Raw genomic sequence first — 22,552 nt, 5'->3', positions numbered from 1 at the left:
CCCACAGTGGGGTCTCGGGCAGCAGCAGAGGTCTGGAGGAGGACACCTGGGGGATCCAGAGGCTTCCATCTTACTAGGCAGATAGAAGGGTAGGGTTGTAGTGCCCAAAATATATAGGTGTTAAAAGTTTAAAACATAACATGTAAACTATAGGTAATTGCTTACATCTCCAGAAGATACAGGAAGCAGTTAAACTATAAAAACATTTGTTTGAAAAACAGACAATGCGTTTGGCGGGTCATGGCTCGCTTCCTCAGGTCAATACAAAAAATGCAGAAAACAACAAATTAGATATATATATGCAGATATTCATAATTAATGTACAGTTTTACAATTTGTTATATGTAAAATCCAGTTTGTTCCATTTAAAATCCAGAGGCAGATAATTAGTTTCAGCCACTATTAAAATAATGTTAAGTCGTTAGTACATTTAAAATCCTGACATGGTTCCAGCCACCATCAGAGTAACGTAAAGGTAAGATTTCATTTGGGGTCCCATATTATATCTCCAATAATTCCTACTTAAATGTGTATGAAAACCAATTAGCATAATGATGATATACCGGTAAATGTTTCCAGCAAGAATATACAATGAATCTCATACATAATAGATATTTACTCAACATGCGTAATCAAACCTTATCTAAAATCATACCTATAAAACCATGCATTTAACATATATAAAAATTAACTGATAATAGTGCATGGCTTGAAATGTTTAAGATATATCCAAAATAAACAGATGTGCAATATAAATAGTAAAATATCGAGTGCAGGGATTATATATACTCACCTTTGCGAGTACATAATCATATATACTTTCATCCCCTTATACCTAACGATACTACAGCATTGGGCTTCTGGTCTCTCTCTACTTTAGGTTCTTTTGGTCCCTACAAGAACCACCAAACCCCTCCTACACTTACTAGGCAAGTATTGGTTCTTAAAGCGGTGTAAAACTCTGACATAATATTCAATAAAAACATTCTTTTCCTACTTTTTATATGCCATACGGTTATCATATTTGCATTTGTGCATAAGTATTATTATTCATTTAGAAATTACAAGTTCCCAAAAGTACAGTTTTTTGCTTTGAGAGCTGCCTTTGCATTTTATTCATAACTGTTTTTAATCATGTTGTATTGAAGGCAGAAATGCTTTCAGTGTCTCTCTGTGTCCAGGAGCTTCTGCACAGTCAGAGAATGTGTCACATTTCTCACTTGATACAATCTTATGGCTTATCTTATGGCTCATTTTATTCTGGAAAAAATGTACATTTTATTTGTATATGTTTGCACATATTTTAAATGTTACAGTTTTTCGCAGTAGCGCCCCTTTAAGTAAACACAAGATAACATACAGTATCTCCACTTCAGATGCGTCCAGAGTTCTCTGCACTGAACTTTCAAGCTCTGTGTTTAACTAATTGAATGCTATTCTAGTAAAAAATGGTGGTAGTATATAATATGCTGTAAATAATTGTTTAGAGCAAAGAAGAAATATTGGTTTTCATTCCACTTTATTTCATAATCCATCTCTGGTTTTCTTTAAAATCCTGTACCCAGCAGGATCACCATAGCTACCCTTGCTTGTGTGTGCAATTGAAATAATAGGCTACCATGAAGGGATGGCCATGCTTTGGAGAACTCACGGAGAAACAAGTAAACAGTTGCATCAGCTGATAGATCTGTGAGGTTCTAATTTGCTGTGATAACTTTCTGGTTTAATACATGGATATTGTAGTTGAAAAAGTTGAATTCCTTGATGGTTACCTGTAGCCTCCAAGTCTCTGTGAAAGAGAGAGACTGATGGTGCAGTATCGTTAGACAAAATGATATAAGCACGTGTGTAAGTATAAAGAGAATTTTCAGGCGCTCAAATACGTGACCAAAAGTTCTACAGGCACTTGTATTGACCTGAGGAAGCAGGCCAAGGTGCCGAAATGTATTGTCTACCGTGCATAAATAAAAATTACTTTTTTACATTAACCACTTGAGGACCACAGTGGTAAACCCCCCTAAAGACCAGGCACATTTTTACTAAAATGGCCACAGCAGCGTTAAGGCCAAGTTGCAGGGCCACACAACACAGCACACAAGTGACCTCCCCCCTGATCACCGCCCTTCCCAACCCCCCCCCCCCCCCTCCCGGTGTTTTGTTTTTTTTAATCAATATTTATGTTTGTTTTGTTTTTTTAAATAAAAATGACTATTTTGTTAATATTTATTCCCTGCTCCCTCCCCCCCGCCAGCCAATCAGCGTGATCAGCTGTCATAGGCTTCAGCCTATGACAGCCGATCACTCCCCAGCATGCCGATCGCATCGCTGTACATGATGATGTTTCGCCGTCAACAGTCTCCCAAGCGGCAATCGGAGACTGAAGTCAGAGCGGAGCTCTGCCCCCCGAGCAGGAGCCCTGCAAAATGCAGCCCCAAGACTTGACGCCGATTGGCGTTAGGCGGTCCTGGGGCTGCCGCTGCGGCCACGCCCATCGGCGTTAGGTGGTCCCAGGGGGGTTAAATAATGGTTTGTCCTTCTGAGAAGGTATGAAATTACACTTCTCAAATATACAACATCTGGTAGTATCATATCATCAAGGGTGCCTCCACCAGTGTTTTTTTGCATGGTTTAACACATGATCATGACTAGCAAATCAGAACCCTTCAAATCTATCAGCTGATCAAAATGATCACATGCTTCTCCAGGTGTTCTCCTAAGCATTGCCCTCCTTACTGCAATGGTGGCAAAGATGTGAAATGTGAGCTCCCTGGCAATTTTAGATACCCGTTACTGGTTGCAATTTGAAATAGAAAGATGATTTTTCATTAACACAAATCTATGGAATGGCTTGCATAGCACCGACAAAATGTTATATAATTTCTGAGAATGAACGCGTAGCTTCTCCGGCTCTCGCTCTCCTGCACTCTCATTACCGCCGCAGGACTACAAAAGAAATCCGCCCAGTAGCGTGGCTAGCAGCGAAGGCTGATGCTTTCTTGTTTTGAATTCCGAGCATGACATTTTCTCAAGAACAAAGAAGCTGATAGAGATCAGATCTAGCATGTGTACAACATCTCGGTAATCTGGCTTCTCAGCGTTAAGACTCTGCCGGGTTACCCTACGTTTTCCGTCGGATGGCAGGCCTGGTTTTATCTTGCCAGGCAGAGAACTGATCCTGTATTTTTATCTCCCCATCCTGCTGAAAATCTCATTCTGCTGTGATACTTTTAAGTTTCGCTTTCATTAGAAATAAATAAAAAAAGGCGAAATAAAAGAGGTCACATTCAAAAGAGGAAGAAAAACGAAGAATACAATGCCGCAGTGATTTCTGACTGCTTTGAATAGAAGGCATCATTTCTGATTCAGTTTTCTTTAAAAATAAGACTGTCAAGAAAAAATGGTGGTTGTCATTGTTGATGGGGCTTTTTTTAGAGGTAGCTAGAGCCCCGGCTGTCATATTGATCCCCAGGATTTAGCGAATTGCTGGTCTAGAACAAACCTGCAGTCAGGAAGACGGAGTGTGTAATGTATTCTTTTTTAATGTCTCACTAGGGCTATGAAGGCAAAGAGGAACAGAAGTACAACTCATGGGGTGCCCCCAGAAAAACTTCCATACCCCCATGTTGAGTGCTGACCCCCTTGGCCAGAAGGTCCACTGCAAGAGGTCACATAGAAATGGTGGCTACTATGACTTCCGACTTCCCCCGCTCATAACAAATGTGGCCACAGCACCACCTGGTATGGAGGGGAGCACCCTGTATCAGAGGAGGGATGATAAGTTGGGGCATTCTACGGTTCTGGGAGAAACGCTTAATTACCACACATCCATAGATGTTGCATCCCTGTAGAATGGCAGCCTGTAATGGTAATTGCACCCATAACTCGGCAAGTGGTGGAACAATGATTACAAATGATAGGTAGGCATACCTGTACAAAGGATAGGGTGAGGCGTAGTGGAAGGAAGGTTAGTATTAAGTGTAGCGGCAATGAGGTTAGTGTTAGGTGCGGGGATAGTGAGGTTAGTGTTAGGTGCAGTGGTAGTGAAGTTAGTGTTAGGCACAGTGGTAGTGAAGGTAGTGTTAAGGGCAACGGTAGTGAGGTTAGTGTTATGTGTAGGGAAAGCGAGGTAAGTGTTAGGTGCAGGGATAATGAGGTTAGTGTTAGGTGCAGTGGTAGTAAAGTTAGTGTTAGGCACAGTGGTAGTGACGTTAGTGTTAGGCGCAACAAAAGGGAGGTTAGTGTTTTGCACAGGGATAGTAAGGTTAGAGCTAGGTGCAGTGGTAGAGGTACCCTAGCCTGCAATGTTAGTTGTGGTTTAAGTGCACCAGAATGTTTGGACTAAAAGATTAGGCGTGACTTGGCAGCGCAATGGTGAGGTTAGTATTAGGTGCAGGAGTAGTAAGGTAAGTGTTAGACACAGGGTTAGTAGATGTAGCGGCAGTGAGTTTAGTGTTAGTTGTAGCAGCAGTAGAGGGTTAGTGTAGTGTAGTGGTATTAAGAGGGTTAGTGTTAGACAGAGGGTTAGTAGATGTAGCAGCAGTGAGTTTAGTGTTAGTTGTAGCAGTAGTAGAGGGTTAGCATTCAGTGTAGTAGTATTAGTAGGGCTAGTGTTAGACACAGGGTAAGTAGATGTAGTGGCAGTGAGTTTAGTGTTAGTTGTAGCAGTAGTAGAGGGTTAGTGTTCAGTGTAGTGGTATTAGAAGGGTTAGTGTTAGACACAGGGTTAGTAGATGTAGCAGCAGTGAGTTTAGTGTTAGTTGTAGCAGAAGTAGAAGGTTAGTGTTCAGTGTAGTGGTATTAGGAGGGTTAGTGTTAGACACAGGGTTAGTAGATGTAGCAGCAGTGAGTTTAGTGTTAGTTGTAGCAGAAGTAGAAGGTTAGTGTTCAGTGTAGTGGTATTAGGAGGGTTAGTGTTAGACACAGGGTTAGTAGATGTAGCAGCTGTGAGTTTAGTGTTAGTTGTAGCAGAAGTAGAAGGTTAATGTTCAGTGTAGTGGTATTAGGAGGGTTAGTGTTAGGTGCAGCGGCAGTAGGGGAGTAAGTGTTAGCTGCCGTGTAGGTAGGAGAGTTATTGTGAGAGGAGATATCAGGAGAGGAGTTTGACATGAGCTTTATGTTTTAAGTGATGTATTATCAGTGATATAAACATTCCGATAGTATACTAATGACTGCCTACCGCTCACCCCAAACTCATAAATGTAGGAAGTAAATGCACTAAGCCGTCCTGCAGCTTCAGAAACTGCTGCCCATGTAGTTATGCCTGACTGTTTGTAAAAGTCTCTGGATGAATAAGCAATGGCCTGCAGACCTGTGAGAATGGATGGATGCCAGCTTGCAAGAGTTGCTCTCTAGTAGTTAGCTACACACAGGTTGATAACAGCGGGATCCAGCAAGAGATTAGTCATTTCCCAATCAGGTCTGTTTTTTGCCTCATCTGTGGCAATAAGTGATGGGCATGTCTAAAACTTAAGCATGTGATCATTTTGGTCAGATGATAAATATGTAAGTCTCTGATTTAATATTCATCACAACTTTGCACAAAATATCAGCTTATCAAACAAAACATTCTCCTCCAAGAGTTCTCCAGAACATGACCAACACTAGTGGCAATCTCATGTTGGCAGAAATCATCTGGGAATAGGGTGTAAGTAGGATGGAGGAAATGTAATGAAAAGAATAGATTTTTTTCCATATGCATCCAGAACTTTAATTGGCTATGTTGGTTTAAAAAAACTGGCAAATTTGATCAATTTGATAGACCCTTCCAGATATATTGGTGTATATTATGGGTTAATCATGGGTCAATTATTTAGTCAGCGTTTGACCATTGCAAAATCTTGAGTTCTAAAGCCAGTACAAAAACATAGCTGGTCTTCCAGAATGCTCTGGGGGTAGGATGTATGCAGTGTCAGAAAGGTGTAAGCAGGGGAGGGGACAGCTGCAGTGTCAGAGAGGTGTAAGCCGGGGAGGGGACAGTCGCAGTGTCAGAGAGGTGTAAGCAGGAGAGGGGACAGCTGCAGTGTCAGAGAGGTGTAAGCCGGGGAGGGGACAGTTGCAGTGTCAGAGAGGTGTAAGCAGGGGAGGGGACAGCTGCAGTGTCAGAGAGGTGTAAGCAGGGGAGGGGACAGCTGCAGTGTCAGAGAGGTGTAAGCCGGGGAGGGGACAGTTGCAGTGTCAGAGAGGTGTAAGCAGGGGAGAGGACAGCTGCAGTGTCAGAGAGGTGTAAGCAGGGGAGGGGACAGCTGCAGTGTCAGAGAGGTGTAAGCCGAGGAGGAGACAACCACAGTGTCAAAGAAGTGTAAGCAGGGGAGGGTACAGTCACAGTGTCAGAGAGGTGTAAGCAGGGGAGGGGACAGTCACAGTGTCAGAGAGGTGTAAGCAGGGGAGGGGACAGCTGCACTGTCAGAGAGGTGTAAGCAGGGGAGGGGAAAGTCGCAGTGTCAGAGAGGGGTAAGCAGGGGAGGATACAGTTGCAGTGTCAGAGAGGTGTCAGCAGGGGAGGGTACAGCCGCAGTGTCAGAGAGGTGTAGGCAGGGCAGGGGACAGCCGCACTGTCAGACAGGCGTAAGCAGAGGAGGGGACAGTCGCAGTGTCAGAGAGGTGTAAGCAGGGGAAGAGACTGTTTTTATCCTTACCTTTCTGAAGGCATTTTACCTAAATGAAGCTGTAACATATTAAGAAGATGCATTCACTCCCCTTCCCTCCACATAGTAGAATCTCCAAAAGCAGTAGAATTTCTTCTATGGGAATTTATTACAGGCCTGTATGAGATCACAGAGTAATAAGTAGCAAAATCTCTAAACAAACAGACATTATTTATGCCATTTTCAGAATCAGGCTTACGGCCACTACTATGCAGGATAAACACAAATTAAAGGAATAAGAGCATCTGAGTGAAAACGCTAAATGCTGTACATAAGTGCATTTGTGTGATAAGGCAGCCAGTGGAATAGCTAAGGACCTATGGACCCCCGTACAAGTTTTATGCTGGGTCCCCTCCAATGTGTACATCAAAAAACAGAATCGGGTAATCTCAAGGTGACCATGCACATTACTAATTTTCTGTTCAGTGTAACCACAATTCCATGAAAATGATTTTTAAAGAAAAATGAAAAATGTTATTTTTCTAATCGACTGAAAAATCTGATCATATTGCCCCCCCCCCTTTTTTTGAGAATGGACGTGTTGGGGGGTGGTTTATGCATCGTGTAGATTGTTTGTGCATGAAAACCATTACGCGCGTTGTCAGTGGCGTACCTAGGGCATTTGAAACCCGGTGCTGGGTATTATAAGACACCCCCCCCCCCAAAAAAAAGGTGAAGGGGCAAAAAATGGGTGGCGCTCAGGGGCGTAGCAATAGGGGGTGCAGAGGTAGCGACCGCATCGGGGCCCTTGGGCCAGAGGGGCCCCGAAGGGTCCACCCTCTATCTCAGTATTACCTCTCTATTGGTCCTGTGCTGGTAATAATCACTTCTATAGATGCTTTGAATAGTAGTAATCCTTAACACACTGTTCCCCAACCCCTTCTTGCACCTCTGACACTGGGGTTGTCCTTGGCAGGTTTTGGTGCGCTGTATCAATTGTTATGTATAGAGTGCTTGGGGGGGCCCCATGTAAAACTTGCACCGGGGCCCACAGCTCTTTAGCTACGCCACTGGTGGCGCTATAACATTTCACGCGCCGCGGCAAAAAAATGGGCGTGGCCATGATAGGATGAGGGCGGAGCTAACTGTAATTTGACGTGAACCCGGGTGAAAATACACGTAATGTGTGCAGATTTGCCCAGAGAATACGTTCAATCATGTCTGCAGATTTGCCCAGAGAATAAGTTCAATCATGTCTGCAGATTTGCCCAGAGAATACGTTCAATCACGTCGGCAGATTTGCCCAGAAAATACATGCAATCATGTCGGCAGATTTGCCCAGAAAATACATGCAATCATGTCGGCAGATTTGCCCAGAGAATACGTTCAATCATGTCGGCAGATTTGCCCAGAGAATACGTTCAATCATGTCGGCAGATTTGCCCAGAGAATACGTTCAAGGCAGATTTTCTCAGAGAATACGTTCAATCATGTCTGCAGATTTGCCCAGAAAATACATGCAATCATGTCGGCAGATTTGCAGAGAAAATACATGCAATCATGTCGGCAGATTTGCCCAGAGAATACGTTCAATAATGTCGGCAGATTTGCCCAGAGAATACGTTCAATCATGTCGGCAGATTTTCCCAGAGAATACGTTCAATCATGTCGGCAGATTTTCCCAGAGAATACGTTCAATCATGTCGGCAGATTTTCCCAGAGAATACGTTCATTTATGTCTGCAGATTTGCCCAGAAAATACATGCAATCATGTCGGCAGATTTGCCCAGAAAATACATGCAATCATGTCGGCAGATTTGCCCAGAAAATGCATGCAATCATGTCGGCAGATTTGCCCAGAAAATGCATGCAATCATGTCGGCAGATTTGCCCAGAGAATACGTTCAATCATGTCGGCAGATTTGCCCAGAGAATACGTTCAATCATGTCGGCAGATTTGCCCAGAGAATACGTTCAATCATGTCGGCAGATTTGCCCAGAGAATACGTTCAATCATGTCTGCAGATTTGCCCAGAGAATACGTTCAATCATGTCTGCAGATTTGCCCAGAGAATACGTTCAATCATGTCTGCAGATTTGCCCAGAGAATACGTTCAATCATGTCGGCAGATTTGCCCAGAAAATACATGCAATCATGTCGGCAGATTTGCCAAGAGAATACGTTCAATCATGTCGGCAGATTTGCCCAGAAAATACATGCAATCGTGTGGCAGACCTGTCCAGAAAACACTTCAATCGTGTAGCAGACCTGGCCAGAACATAAATGCTACCCCTGGCTGCTAATATAAATTAAAAAGAAAAAAAAAAACATTTACTCACCTGCAGCAGAGCTCCTGTTCCGGCCTCCGTCCAGTGCGCAGCTCCCACGATCTTCTGCAGCCAGCAACTCCCAAAGTCTCCAGAGCAGGGCTTCGGACATTTTACTATAGCCCTGCTCTGCCGCTGCGGTGAACTGATACGGCGTCTATTAGATGCCGAAAGTCAGTTCACGCTGGGGGGTGCTTGGAGAATTTTAAGGGGTGCTTCAGCACCCAAAGCACACCCCCCCCCCCCCGTGCCGCCACTGCCCCCAGTATAGGTAGCTAGCAGTTGCCCCCAGTATAGGTAGCTAGTTGCCCCCAGTGAAGGTAGTATAGTTGCCCCAATATAGCTAGTATAGTTGCCCCCAGGATAGGCAGCATAGCTGCTGCCCCCAATGTAGGTAGTGTTGCTGCCCCCAGTGTAGTTTGTATAGTGGCCCCCGTAGAGCTTCCCTTCAGTATAGCTAGTATAGTGGCCCCCATAGTTGCCCCAGTATAGCTAGTATAGTGGCCCACAGTTTAGATAGTATAGTTGCCTCTATTGTAGCTGGTATGGTGCCACATCTGGATTCTTGGCTCCGTTTTTGTCTGCGTCAAAAAAACGTATATCACGGATAAGGTTGTGTGATTATAGTTATGCCCCTACTGTCACTGACTACCTTCCTATTCTCAGACAGCTCTAGCTGTGCTCTCTCACAGAACTCACAACAGCATGATAGTGTTGTTCGGGGCAACAGCCGCCACCCCCACAGCCCGCTGTTAACACCTTCAGCTGGGCTGCTTCTTGTTTTTTCAATCTCAAAAATAATGTATTTATTTATTTTTAAGCTGCAGGACTCTTTTCTCTCAAAAAAGCTAACATATGGGCGCTGTACTGAGTAACCCACCAGATGGAATATTTAGAACTGCGTCTGAAGTTCAGCCTTAAATTATGAACCAAAGCCGTACAGAGGGGATTTATGTTTTCTTCTCTTTTCACTGTTCCTGAATTTATGATCAAGCTGGAAAAGCTGACCTTATGTCCTTTGTATCATTTATAAACATGGAGCCCCACAAAGACCAGTAGTTTTATGTTGAGTCCGAGAGACTGCATAGGAACAGTTCAGCGAGCAACAAAGGCACAAGAACCTGAAAGCACATAAGTACACACTTTCTTCAATTGATGCCGAGCCTAAATAATTACAATACATCTGAAGGCCATTCTTCTCTTGTTGTGAGAGGCGTTGCCAGGTAACGTTTATTAACAATGTGTGATGTGGTGATTATTACTATGATTAAATCACTTTATATGCCCACTACTAAGCATGCTCAGAAGTGCTGATTATATACTGTGTGTGCACAAGAGTCCCAGAACTACAAAAGTAGCAGGAGACAATTAGGGCCTGTTGACACTACAAAAGCTTTTTAAAGAAAACCTGAACTGAAAATTAAAAGTCAAAATTAAAATACACACATTATTTTTTAAGCGCCAGGGATTTTAAAAATTGCCCTATAGTGCTTGTGCAATGATTCCCTATGACAGTGTTCATGTCAGAATCTGCTCTGCTGGCCTTGATTCCCTGGACAGTTTGTCGGTTTCCTATGCAGGTTGCATAGTTCAGTCCAGGGAAAAGAGGCCTTTTTGTCAGTTTGCAAGGCAGACTGATTTGCATTCACTTATCTTGCAATCTGCTTGTCTGCTTCCTTTGAAGGTTTTCAGTATAAATGTCACTTCCTCCCAGAATTCCTTGCTCATCATAGTTTCTGTTAAGTGAGATTAACCTTAGAGCCTCAGCCTCTTTGTATCTTGTTGCTAATATTCTAGGGTAGTTAATTCTTGGGGAGTGCACTTTGCACTCCTACTAGTGCAGTCAGGTTTGTGTATTATTTGTACTGCCTAGTCTTGTCTTGTCCTGTCCTTGCGATTGTACTATCTCCAGCGGTGGCTGATAGTGAATCGTTCTGTCCTGTTCCTTGATCGCATTCGCCCTAGCGCTAGAGGTGGTGGATCTCCCTTGTCTGAGTCTTGAAGTATATCCTTGGCAGCGGTTGCTATTGGTTACTCCTTCAGTTTGTTTTGTCTGGAAGGAACGCTTGCTGTTGTCTGGTGTTAGGCAACTGATTAGCAAGCGTTCCTCCCTGTCTGTATCTTGGAGTATATCCTTGGCAGCGGTTGCTATTGGTTACTCCTTCAGTCTGTTTTATCTGAAGCGAACGCTTGCTTTTGTCTGGTGTTAGGCAATTGATTAGCAAGCGTTCTCGTTATCTGTTTGTCTTTGTTTTCCATGTTCATTTGTTAGTCAGGGTTGGTACGTTTTGTCACTGTTGCGCTTAACGTGCGGTGACCGTGGTATTAACGTGCTTGTCACTTTTGCACATAACGTGCAGTGACCCCGTTTAGTTAGTTAATTTGTTATTTTCCTTGGCGTTCAGATTGTAGTTATTTGCTGTGTCTTCCTTTACTCAATTCATGCTCTGTCTTTACTCAGTCTTGTGTTGCTGATAGCAATCGTTTTTCTTGCGATTGGCTTTCTCACTCTGGTCTGTTCTGTTGTGATATGTCTACCGTCACTGGGTGTCGACTAGATTGGTGGACATTCATATAGTCTGTCTCTGTTCTTTTTTTCTTCTAAATTGCTACTAGGTTTATATTGCCCAGTGTTGCTTAACCACTTGAGGACCTAGCCTTTACCCCCCCTTAAGGACCAGCGCTGTATTTTCAGATCTGTGCTGGGTGGGCTCTACAGCCCCCAGCACAGATCAGCTGGCATGCAGAGCGATCAGATCGCCCCCCTTTTTTCCCCCCTAGGGGGATGATGTGCTGGGGGGGTCTGATCGCTTCTGCATGCTGTGGGTGTTGCGGGGGGGGCACCTCAAAGCCCCCCTCCGCGGCGAAATTCCCCCCTCCCTCTCCTACCTGCTACCCCTCCGGTGATCGGGGCTGCACAGGACGCTATCCGTCCTGTGCAGCCAGTGACAGGCTGTCCCATGTCACATGGCGGCGATCCCCGGCCGCTGATTGGCCGGGGATCGCCGATCTGCCTTACGGCGCTGCTGCGCAGCAGCGCCGTACAATGTAAACAAAGCGGATTATTTCCGCTTGTGTTTACATTTAGCCTGCGAGCCACGATCGGCGGCCCGCAGGCTATTCACGGAGCCCCCCGCCGTGAATTGACAGGAAGCAGCCGCTCGCGCGAGCGGCTGCTTCCTGATCAATTAGCCTGCAGCCGGCGACGCACTACTGCGTCGCTGGTCCTGCAGCTGCCACTTTGCCTACGCGCGTTATGAGTGCGCGGTCGGCAAGTGGTTAATCGTGCAATTTCAATCTGGCATCTGTGGCTGTACAGAGGACTTATTCCTCTGTACTTCACAGCTCCACCTGCTGGTTGGAATTCTCCTCTACAAATATATACTGGGTGCTCTGCTTCTGTGATTGTGGGGATTTCCATCTGCTTCAGTGCTGATGGTGGAAAGCGACTCCAGATCATTACAGTTCACATCTGAGTGGTTCGATTACGATCCGCTCACCAAAGTGCTGCCTGTACCGTTTCCAGGGCGATTTGCCTATAATGGCAGGTATAGGGAAATCACAAATGCCTGAAAAAGCACTTGGTATAGCGATTTCCTGAGCGCATTTAAGAATAAATAGATTGTATTTATTATTTTCCAGGTCAAAGCGTTCTCTTCCTGTCAGTCAGGAAGTGAAAAAACAAATCGCTCTGCAAAAGCGCTTAGAAAAGCGTTGTAAAAAAAAAAAGTAACACTCTGGGAGGCGTTAAAAAAAAGATCACACACAAAATCTCAAAACGCTGGCGTCAGCAGCAATTTATGATGTGAATAAGGCCTTACAGAAACTTTGGACGTATCTGCAACTCTTCTCCAACCATGAGGCCCCTTTTGCATGCATGCAGCTTTTGGACAAATCGGGCGCCGCCATAGACTTTAATTGAAAAAACTGGCAAGCTGACTCCAAAAGGTGTCCTTGTCTGCTTTATATCATATAGCTATATTAATTTTCTTTTAAAGAGAACCCGAGGTGGGGACATAAAAAAACAAAAAAAAAAAACAATGCTACCTTTTTCGTGACCTCTGGGGTCACAACGCTGTAAGGAGAGCAAGCTGCTCTCTCAGCGTGCAGGTAGGTGGGGGAGAAGCAGGGGGCGTGGCCAGGGAGAGAGAGCTGCCCAATGGCAGCTAGGGAAAGCCTGCAAGAACACCCCCAGTGGGTGTTTTGAGCAGGGAGTCCCTCTCCTCCCAAAATATTGTCCCTAATTTCAGGGGGCTATAGCGCAGCTGTGGGGGGCAGAGAGCAGCATGGGGAGGACACAGAGGCATGTCATGAGGCAGGGAACATGCCTCTGTGTCCCATCTGCCACCCCCTCCCGCCGCACTACCTCGGGTGCACTTTTAATAAAACCATTTGTCTGGCAATCCTGCAGACTTTTTTGGTCAGTAGTGTTTGAATGACATCCCTGAAAGGCTTCCTCACCTTGCATAGTAGCTGGGCTGATGTCACTGTGCAGAGTAAGCTTGATGGGTGCAGCTCCTGTCATCCAACCAAACAGAAAGCTGCTTTACCACACCACCCATCCAGCCCAGCCTTCTAGCTCTCTTTTCTCCCTCCGCCCTGATGTCAGCCCATCTCCCTTTCAAGGTGATAAACGGATGCGCTGGGACCAGAGGCGTAGCAATAGGGGTTGCAGAGGCTGCGACTGCATTGGGGACCTTGGGTTAGAGGGGCCCCAAAGGGCCCTCCCTCAACTACAGTATTAGCTCTCTATTAGTCCTGTGATCATAATGATCACTTCTATAGATATTTTGAATAGTGTTAATCATTAACAAACTGCTCCCCATTCCCCTCTTGCACCTCTGACACTGTAGTTGCCATTGGCAGGCAGGTTTTGGTGCGACGTATCAATTGTTATGTATAGAGTGCTTGGGGGCCCCATTGTAAAACTTGCATCGGGGACCACAGCTCCTTAGCTACGCCACTGGCTGGGACTGCCCATCCAATGCATATTTTATTGTTGCAGACAAAATCAATGCCCACGAAAGGTCGCACAGGATCGGTGGTTTGCGGCAGTCCCGATGCGCTGCCCACACACATAGTGCCCCCTTACCCCATCCCGGAAGTCCACGATCCCGGCCCCAGGAAGTGACATTTATATTTAAATGTCACTTTTTTCTCTTTATTGTCGTTTTTTTTTTTTTCAATTAAAAGTAGTTCCTGGTTTGAATCTGCAGATTCCTTTCTGCAGACTCCATGCATATTCCTTACAGATTCCTTTGCAGATTTCTTGCAGATTGCCTGTAAAGTTGCACAAGGAATCAATGGCATCCTATGGAAGGGACTGGGGGAGGGTGCAAATAGTAGCCAGTATTTTTTTTACTAATCTGCCCAATCAAAATACCAATGATTGCATTGTGTGTAGGGACAGTAAGACCCCGGGTGGCGGGCATAAAACCACCTTAAATTGCGAAACTTGCTCACGCAGGCCCGGATTACACCCAGGAAACTGTTTTTCAATTTACCATACCTTGATTTTCTCCTCTGCTACAAGCCAATAGAACATTCCAAACTGTCCAAATAAGGTATCAAATTAAACGTTATAATGTGTTTTTTAAAATAAGATATACCATGTTACGGTGTTATGTTCCATGTTAAAATGAGAGAGCGTGTAAGAGGGAGAGCGCATTTCCTTAAATAAAACCTCCGAGCAGAAACGACTTCCTTATACCCGAGGTGACACAGGACATGATGAGATAGACATGTGTATGTACAGTGCCTAGCACACAAATAACATAATATGCCATGTTCCTTTTTTTCTTTCTCTGCCTGAAAGAGTTAAACATCAGGTATGCAAGTGGCAGTTCCTGTCTGAGTCAGGACTGGGTCAGACTACAGTGTGACCCTCACTGATAAAAAATTACAACTATAAAACACTTTCCTAGCAGAAAATGGCTTTTGAGAGCAGGAAAGAGATAAGGAGGGTCAACAGTTCATAGATTTTAGCTCTGGCATACTTCAATAAATGTGTCATTGAGCAAAAACAATACAGCAGTAAAAATTAAAAAAGTAGATTTAAACATAAAATCAAACTGTAGAATATCATTAAAAGTTTTTTTTAGGAGAAGAAGGATAGATGCAATTATTTATTTCATTAGTTTATTTTCACCTCGGGTGTCCTTTAAGGGTTTGCTCAGCATCCCTTTAAATGGCTGTTGTTTTGTTTAATAATTCTGCTAAGTAAGACTAAGCAAAGGCACTTCATCTAAAAGAAAAAAACAAAAAAACCTCTCTAAGTACACATAGCCGATGCTACATAAGTTTAGATAATTTTATTCTGATTGAAACTCGCCCTTGAAATGCAGTTTCCATTCTCATTCTATTACGCTGCTATGGAACTGATAGAGGAGGAAGGATGCTGCAAAGCCTGCTTGTTATGTTCTAACTGTGATCTATTGCCGCAATTTACCAGTAAAATGATATTATTACTTGCATAAATATTTTGTGCATGAATTACAGACTTCATTCTCCTATAATTACATGCTATGTGTTACAGTGATCATCTTTCGGGAAAACAATATTCTTTGGAATCCTTATTTATATCAAAGAGAAATACACTTAACAACAAACCGAAACAATTTGTATTAGTTTTAGACCACTATGGGGAGTTAACGTTTTTCTTTATGTATTGTGTTTATTTTTTCTCTCGTATTATAGTTGTACTCCATTGCCTTAATCTTGAGGTTCGTTAAACTGTATTGTAGCCAATGGTGGTAGCAGCATCCAGTTCCATAATCAACATTTAACGCTAGATTCACATATAGAAAATCATCACTACTTCCAGGGCCAGATTTACCATACGGCACTGTAGGCACATGCCTATAGGCGCCTGATGATGGAAAGGCGGCACACTCCCCTCCAACAGTGCCTCCCTCCTTCCTACCCTGTGCAGAGTCCTGATGAGAGTGTAAATGAGAGGTTATTCACCCTGCTCTCAGCATTCCACTGATGATAGTCCACTGACTTAAGTTAGGGGCACCTCTCGCTAGTTAATACTGAGATTCCTCTAGCTACCTAATACTTGAGGCACCTCTAGCTACTTAATATTGAGGTTACTTCTGGCTAGCTAATACTAAGGGACACCTGTAGCCAGGGCAGCCATCAGGGGGGGACAACTGACATTGCAGTAAGGGGCCCAGGGCTTCTGGGGGCCCCAGGCCCCCCAAGCGCTGGAAGGGCCGCCTGTGCTGGCTGTGGGCCCGTGGCTCACTAACCAGCACACTGCGTTCCAGCACTGACAAAAGAGGCACAGGAAGAAAAGAGGGGGACAAAAGAGAACAGATAAAGAATAAGAACGGACCTACAATCTCATTTTTTAACTGGGGACTACCTGTATTTTGCTAGTATTTGACTCCACCCACAACATGCCATGGTCACGCCCACTTTTTGCTGCATCTTGCTGTACATGCTGCTTTCTTCGGTGTCAGAGCCATGAACATTGTTTTGCCGCAGCGCACTTCGTGCACTGGGGTGGGGTGGCTAGTGGGTGGGCACAGCAACCAGTGGGTGGGTCCAGGGAGGGGGGCCCCAGGCCTGATGATGTGTGAGGGGCCCCAAAATTTCAGATGGCGGCCCTACCTGTAACTACCTATGATGGGCAAGGGAAGTAAGGGAGAAGTGACAGCTGGGACAGCCAGCACACTTGCGGAGTAGCTTGAAGGGGGTTTGTAGGTTCATGGAGGGAGTAGTCTAAGGTGTCAGGACATGTGTGCCTATAGGCTCCTGTGATGTAAATCCGGGCCTGACTACTTCCTCTACGTATTATTATTATTATTAGTATTATTAATAATAATAAAAATGATTTACAAAGCACCAACATATTCTTTGGCACTTAACAAAGGGATGTGCAGCACCCTATGCAATGGAATCATTAGGGCTGTTTCACACTAGAGGCAGCGGTAGAAAAGGCTAAGACGCTGCCTTTTGCTGTCAGCATTTTGGTGCTTTTTGAAGGCGTTTTAACGCCAATACATGACTATCAATTGAAATGAGAAACGCCGCGGTCGGCCCTGAAAGAGTGCCGGGGAGCTTCAAAACGCAACCCTCAAAAACGCGGCGTTAAGTGTGAAAGGTAAAATGAAAGTCTATGGACTTTCATTTTACCATGGAAAACGCTAACTATGGCCGTGGCGGTAAAACGTAGAAAAAGGCCTCTAGTGTGAGAGAGCCCTTAGCAGTGGAAAAGTTCCGCAAAATACAAAGGCTAGCTCTTACCCAGGTTTTCGGCGTTCATGCAGGAAGCTGCCATAGGACGTAAGCTCCGTCACTGAGTAGAAGGAAGGAAGGCAAATAGTGGATCCATATCACAAGAAAACAGTACGTGCACCATCCATCCAAGATTACCTTTTATTAGTGGTGACAGCATTCGTGTGTACATCAATGAACTTGCCTTGCAGTGCTAAACATTTACGTCAGTGACATATACAGCCATGGGTGGTGGAGGAGGCTGGCAGGCACAAACTATTTTGATAGGTATTTTCCAGGGATCACTATTGCAAAAAAACTAAAAGTCCCCCATGAAGAGATGAACTAGCCCAAAACCTGTCAGTTCTGTACAATTTTTACTACTGTAAGTGACAGGAACACAGGAGAAAAGTATTTTATGGAGTATTTTACTCTGGGAGAAATGCACTTCTTATTTGTATGTGTTTACATGTATTTTAATGGTATAGTACATCTATGCCCCTGCAGACTTCATCTTAGTTCCAGGGGTGTAGATATATGTATGTCTGCCGCTACCATCGCTGTGCGCCCTCCTCCCGCTCGTGCACGCATTCCTGCTGCCAAACTGTTATCCCAGAGATCAAAGAATATGAACGCAGCTCCCATTCATTGATCTAAGTCCCCATTGTAATGATCGGCGGATGCCGTGATCATTCTGAGAAAAAAAAAATGATTCCCATCCGTCATTCTCTTCCTGTAAGCATTATAGTATGCTTACAGGACGCATAACAAAAAAATTACTGAGGCCATCTTGTGGCCAAATAGTAAAATTACATCTAGATACATTTTTTTTAAGAAAAACATATTTTTAAATTAAGTAGTTAATTCCCACACTCTTACCCAATATAAGTATTTGCATAAAAAAATGACAACAACAAAAATAGATAGTTACCTTCAGGACTGAACTTTTTAAATATGTATGTCAAGAGGGTATATTACTGGTATTTTTTAAATTATGGGCTTGTAAATAGTGATGGATAGAAAACTAAAAAAATTGTACCTTTATTTCCAAATAAAATATTGGCACCATACATTGTGATAGGGACATAATTTAAACTGTGTAATAACCGGGAAAAATGGGCAAATAAAATATGTGGGTTTTAATTATGGTAGCATCTATTATTTAAAACTATAATGGGTCACAAAACTGAGTAATAATTCATTTTTTTTCCTATTATTCCCGTTAAAATGCAATTAGAATAAAATAATTCTTAGCATAATGTACCACCCAAAGAAAGTCTAATTGGTGGCGAAAATAACAAGATATAGATCATTTTGTTGTGATGAGTAGTGATAATGTTATTGGTGAATTAACCACTTGCAGACCGCACGCTTATACCGTGCGTCGGCAAAGTGGCAGCTGCAGGACCAGCGACGCAGTACTGCGTCGCCAGCTGCAGGCTGATTAATCAGGAAGCAGCCGCTCGCGCGAGCGGCTGCTTCCTGTCAATTCACGGCGGGGGGCTCCGTGAATAGCCTGCGGGCCGCCGATGGCGGCTCGCAGGCTAAATGTAAACACAAGCGGAAATAATCCGCTTTGTTTACATTGTACGGCGCAGCAGCGTCGTAAGGCAGATTGGCGATCCCCGGCCAATCAGCGGCCGGGGATCGCCGCCATGTGACAGGGGACGTCCTGTCACTGGCTGCACAGGACGGATAGCATCCTGTGCAGCCCGGATCACCGGGGGGGAAAGGTAGGAGAGGGAGGGGGAGAATGTCGCCGTGGAGGGGGGCTTTGAGGTGCCCCCCCCCCCGCAACATGCCTGCACGGAGCGATCAGACCCCCCCTGCACATCATCCCCGTGGGGGGAAAAAAGGGGGGCGATCTGATCGCTCTGCGTGCACCCTGATCTGTGCTGGGGGCTGCAGAGCCCACCCAGCACAGATCACAATAAACAGCGCTGGTCCTTAAGGGGGGGTAAAGGGTGGGTCCTCAAGTGGTTAATGGAAGGAGCACTGAAAGGTGAAAATCGCTGTGGTGCTCAAGGGGTAAATCCCCTCAGTGGTTAACTGGGGAAATGTTACTCTTTTTTGCGATTGTGGTCCTTTAAGATTGCAAATCAGGAAGTGGAAATGATTTTCCTGTGGGTAAACAATGACTAAATCATGTCTAAAGTTATATTGGGAAAAATAACCTATTTTATTTATTAAGTTATATTCTGTTAAGTTCCTCTTTGAAAAGGAGCTGTCAGCCATTCTATCTCAGAAAAAAAAAATAACTAAAACACATATATAAGTAGATAAATACTTGCTCTACTTACATAACACATGTATTGCACTGTCCACGTTTTGATTTTAGTGATTGTTCTACAGTAAAAAAAAAAAAAAGAGAAAAACCCTCTTAGCATTTCCTATTTGAACTGTGGCTATTTTGAAGCCAATTCTGATGTCATTTCCTCCCTTAGTCTACTTTGCCTGAATTGCCCACCCTTCACTATAGAAAGTGCATTGTCTCAGCATGAGAAATATTGGCCAATCAGAGAGGAACAGAGGTGTGTGTGTGTGTGTGTGTGTGTGTGTGTATGTGTGTGTTTGGGAGGGGGGGGGGCAGGAGGGAAAGAGGCTTCAGACAATCAGGCTGCAATAGTTAAGTCTGAGGGGAAGTAGAGAAGCAAAAAAGGACGACCCAGCATGCCCTGCAACTTCCTTTTTGTGTACCAAATTTTGTGTGTACCAAATAAGAGTCAGGTAAACTGGGGAATGATCATTTATCAACAAGAAAAGTAATAGTGATTTTAACTTTTGCATTGCCTGGTTATCATCCTTACTACTTGTTTACCAGATAAAAATAAAGAATTGATTTTATGCCGGACAGTTACTTTTTAAATTTTACCTCGTAAAAAATTACCATACATTAGAAAAAAAAACAAAAAAAAACCAGAAAACAAATTGTCTTTGCCAATGGAACAATGGATCAGGCAACTAGCTAGAAATTTCCCTAATATGACTCCCTAATGTGTCACTGGAGATGCTCCTTGATTGTCTGCTGTCTTACCGCCTGTTTTTTCTTCTTTCTCTTCTTCTTAAATCAACAGGCCAAGTGGTAGTTAATTAAAGACAACTTGTCAAAAATGCATAATAATGTATTGTTGTGCAGCACTCTAGCTGACAGTGGAGGATGTGTCACGTTTCCTAGCCATTATTTTTCTTGCTCAGGAATAAGTCACATTTGACACTTCCTTGTGCTGCCTCTCACCACTGTGTCATTTGTGTCCATTATCTTTGCGGATGGAGGGATGCATAGTTGGCCGGTAGTCCTCCTTCCCTCTGCAGCCTACGGAATGCTACAAAGGCAGGTGATGATGAACGCTTTTGGCCTCACGCACTGTAAAAGCTTTCATTGATCGAGGCTTCCAGCAATGTCTCTAATGTAGAAGAGGCTGCAATGTAAACACAGAGCACTTCACATGTATGGCATGTATTCTGGTCAGCAGGCTGCAGGAGGTACGGATCCATATTGTCTTCCATTAAAACACCATAGAAGTGGCCATTTTCATAGTTTTTTTATAGTAACCAGCACAGCAGAAAACTATTAATACTAATATTACAACCTATCTTCATGATTCCTTTTTTGAGTTCCCAACTGACATAAAAGGGCTCCTCCCTCACTAAAAAAAACAACCCTCTTAGTCACTGAGACCTCCAGTGATGACATAATCCAAGTCCCTATATGGTGTATTGACTGAGGCGCCCTAGCTGGATAAATAAGAAGAAAGACTTTGCAGCTGTGTGAGGATAAATCCTTCTATTCAAGTGATAATGCAGTAAACTACAGCGCAGATTAGTTCTTCTTAGTACTTCTCACTGGTGTGTCTCTTTCCACTTTGTCACCACCTGTATATGCACTCAAGGTGCAACGAGCTAAAACAGGGATGCTCTCAGTGGTTTTGTAAAAGTTCTTGTTTATTTCTGGATAAAAAGCAGACCAAGGTATATGAGGTTACACTTACTTCAAGAGGGTCCTAATCCACTTAGGGCCCTCTTTTTGGCGTAATTCCCTTCCCACCCAATGTGGTACTAAGTATCCCCTGTAAACGACCCTGGTGTGTGCTGCCCGCTCTTGTCCCGACTAGTTTCGGCAATCTGCCGTCTTCAGGGGAAGTAAAAGGTTTACTTCCCCTGACGACGGCAGAATGCTGAAACTAGTCGGGACGAGAGTGTCCCTGTTTTAGCTCGTTGCTCCTTGAGTGCATATACAAGTGGTGACAAAGTGGAAAGAGACACACCTGTGATAAGTACTAAGAAGAACTAATCTGCGCCGTGGTTTACTGCATTATCATAATCCAAGTCCTGTCACTTTGTATAGGTGGGCTACTGCATGATCACAGAGGACCAGCCTCCCATGGTGACCTCTGTGAAGGGTGTGTCCAAGGCTGTGGAGTCAGAGCAATTTTGGGTACCTGGAGTTGGAGGCAGGGTTTTTATTAACTTAAAGGGAACCTGTACTGAGTAAAATTATTTAAAATAAACACATGATGTAACTTCAAATGAACATTACATAGTTACCTTGACATCGGCTCCTCTCAGAAGCTCGCCATTTTCTTCTGACAATGACCCCTTCCAGTTCTGACAACATTTTGTCAGAACTGAAATATATCAGTTGCTGTCAGTTATAGCTGAGAGGAGAACTGATGTGTCCATGTTTCCCTATGGCTCAAGTGGGCGATGTTACAGTTTAACTGTGTGCTGACCAGAAAGCTGTTATGGAGTAATGGCCATTTTCAAAATGGAGGACAGAGAATTTCATTGATCATAGTGAATGAAAAGGACACAGGAGGGAAAAAAGAGATTGATAAGTAGAGTACACAGGAGTTAAGTATGACTTTTGCATGTTGATTTTGACTTTTAATTTTCAGTTCAGGTTTTCTTTAAGGAGTCGGAGTTGGATAATTTTTGTACCAGCACCACAGTCCAATTAAGTATTAGACTAAGGAGTCAGAGCAATTTTGGGTACCTAGAGTTGGTGGTTTCATAAACTGAGGTGTCGGATGATTTTTGTATCAACTCCACAGCCCTGGGCGTGTCACCTGCTCTGACTGTAAAGAAGGCATGGCAACATTTTGAAAGTAAGGTGGGAGTTCTTGGGATGTGCTACAGAAATTGGGGGGAGGGTGTATGTAGGTCAAGGCTAGACTGATTGGCTGAAGTGGCCCGGTGGTGCATGAATCCAAAATGGAGGGTCTTAAGAGGTCCCTGTCAGCTTCTTGAAGTGGGCTGCTGCATAATCACAGTGGACCAGCCTCCCACAATGACTTCTGTGAGGGTTGTTAAACCTGCTCTGACAGTAAGGGAGGTGTGGCTGTCAAAGCTACAGACCAGCCCCCAAGTGTATTGAGTAGCAGGGGTGTTTTCAGCGATGTGGTAGTGCAGCAATTATG

The sequence above is a fragment of the Hyperolius riggenbachi genome, chromosome 6 (genome assembly GCF_040937935.1).
Source record: "Hyperolius riggenbachi isolate aHypRig1 chromosome 6, aHypRig1.pri, whole genome shotgun sequence".
Taxonomy (NCBI): domain Eukaryota; kingdom Metazoa; phylum Chordata; class Amphibia; order Anura; family Hyperoliidae; genus Hyperolius; species Hyperolius riggenbachi.
This window is presented reverse-complemented; position numbering follows the sequence as displayed.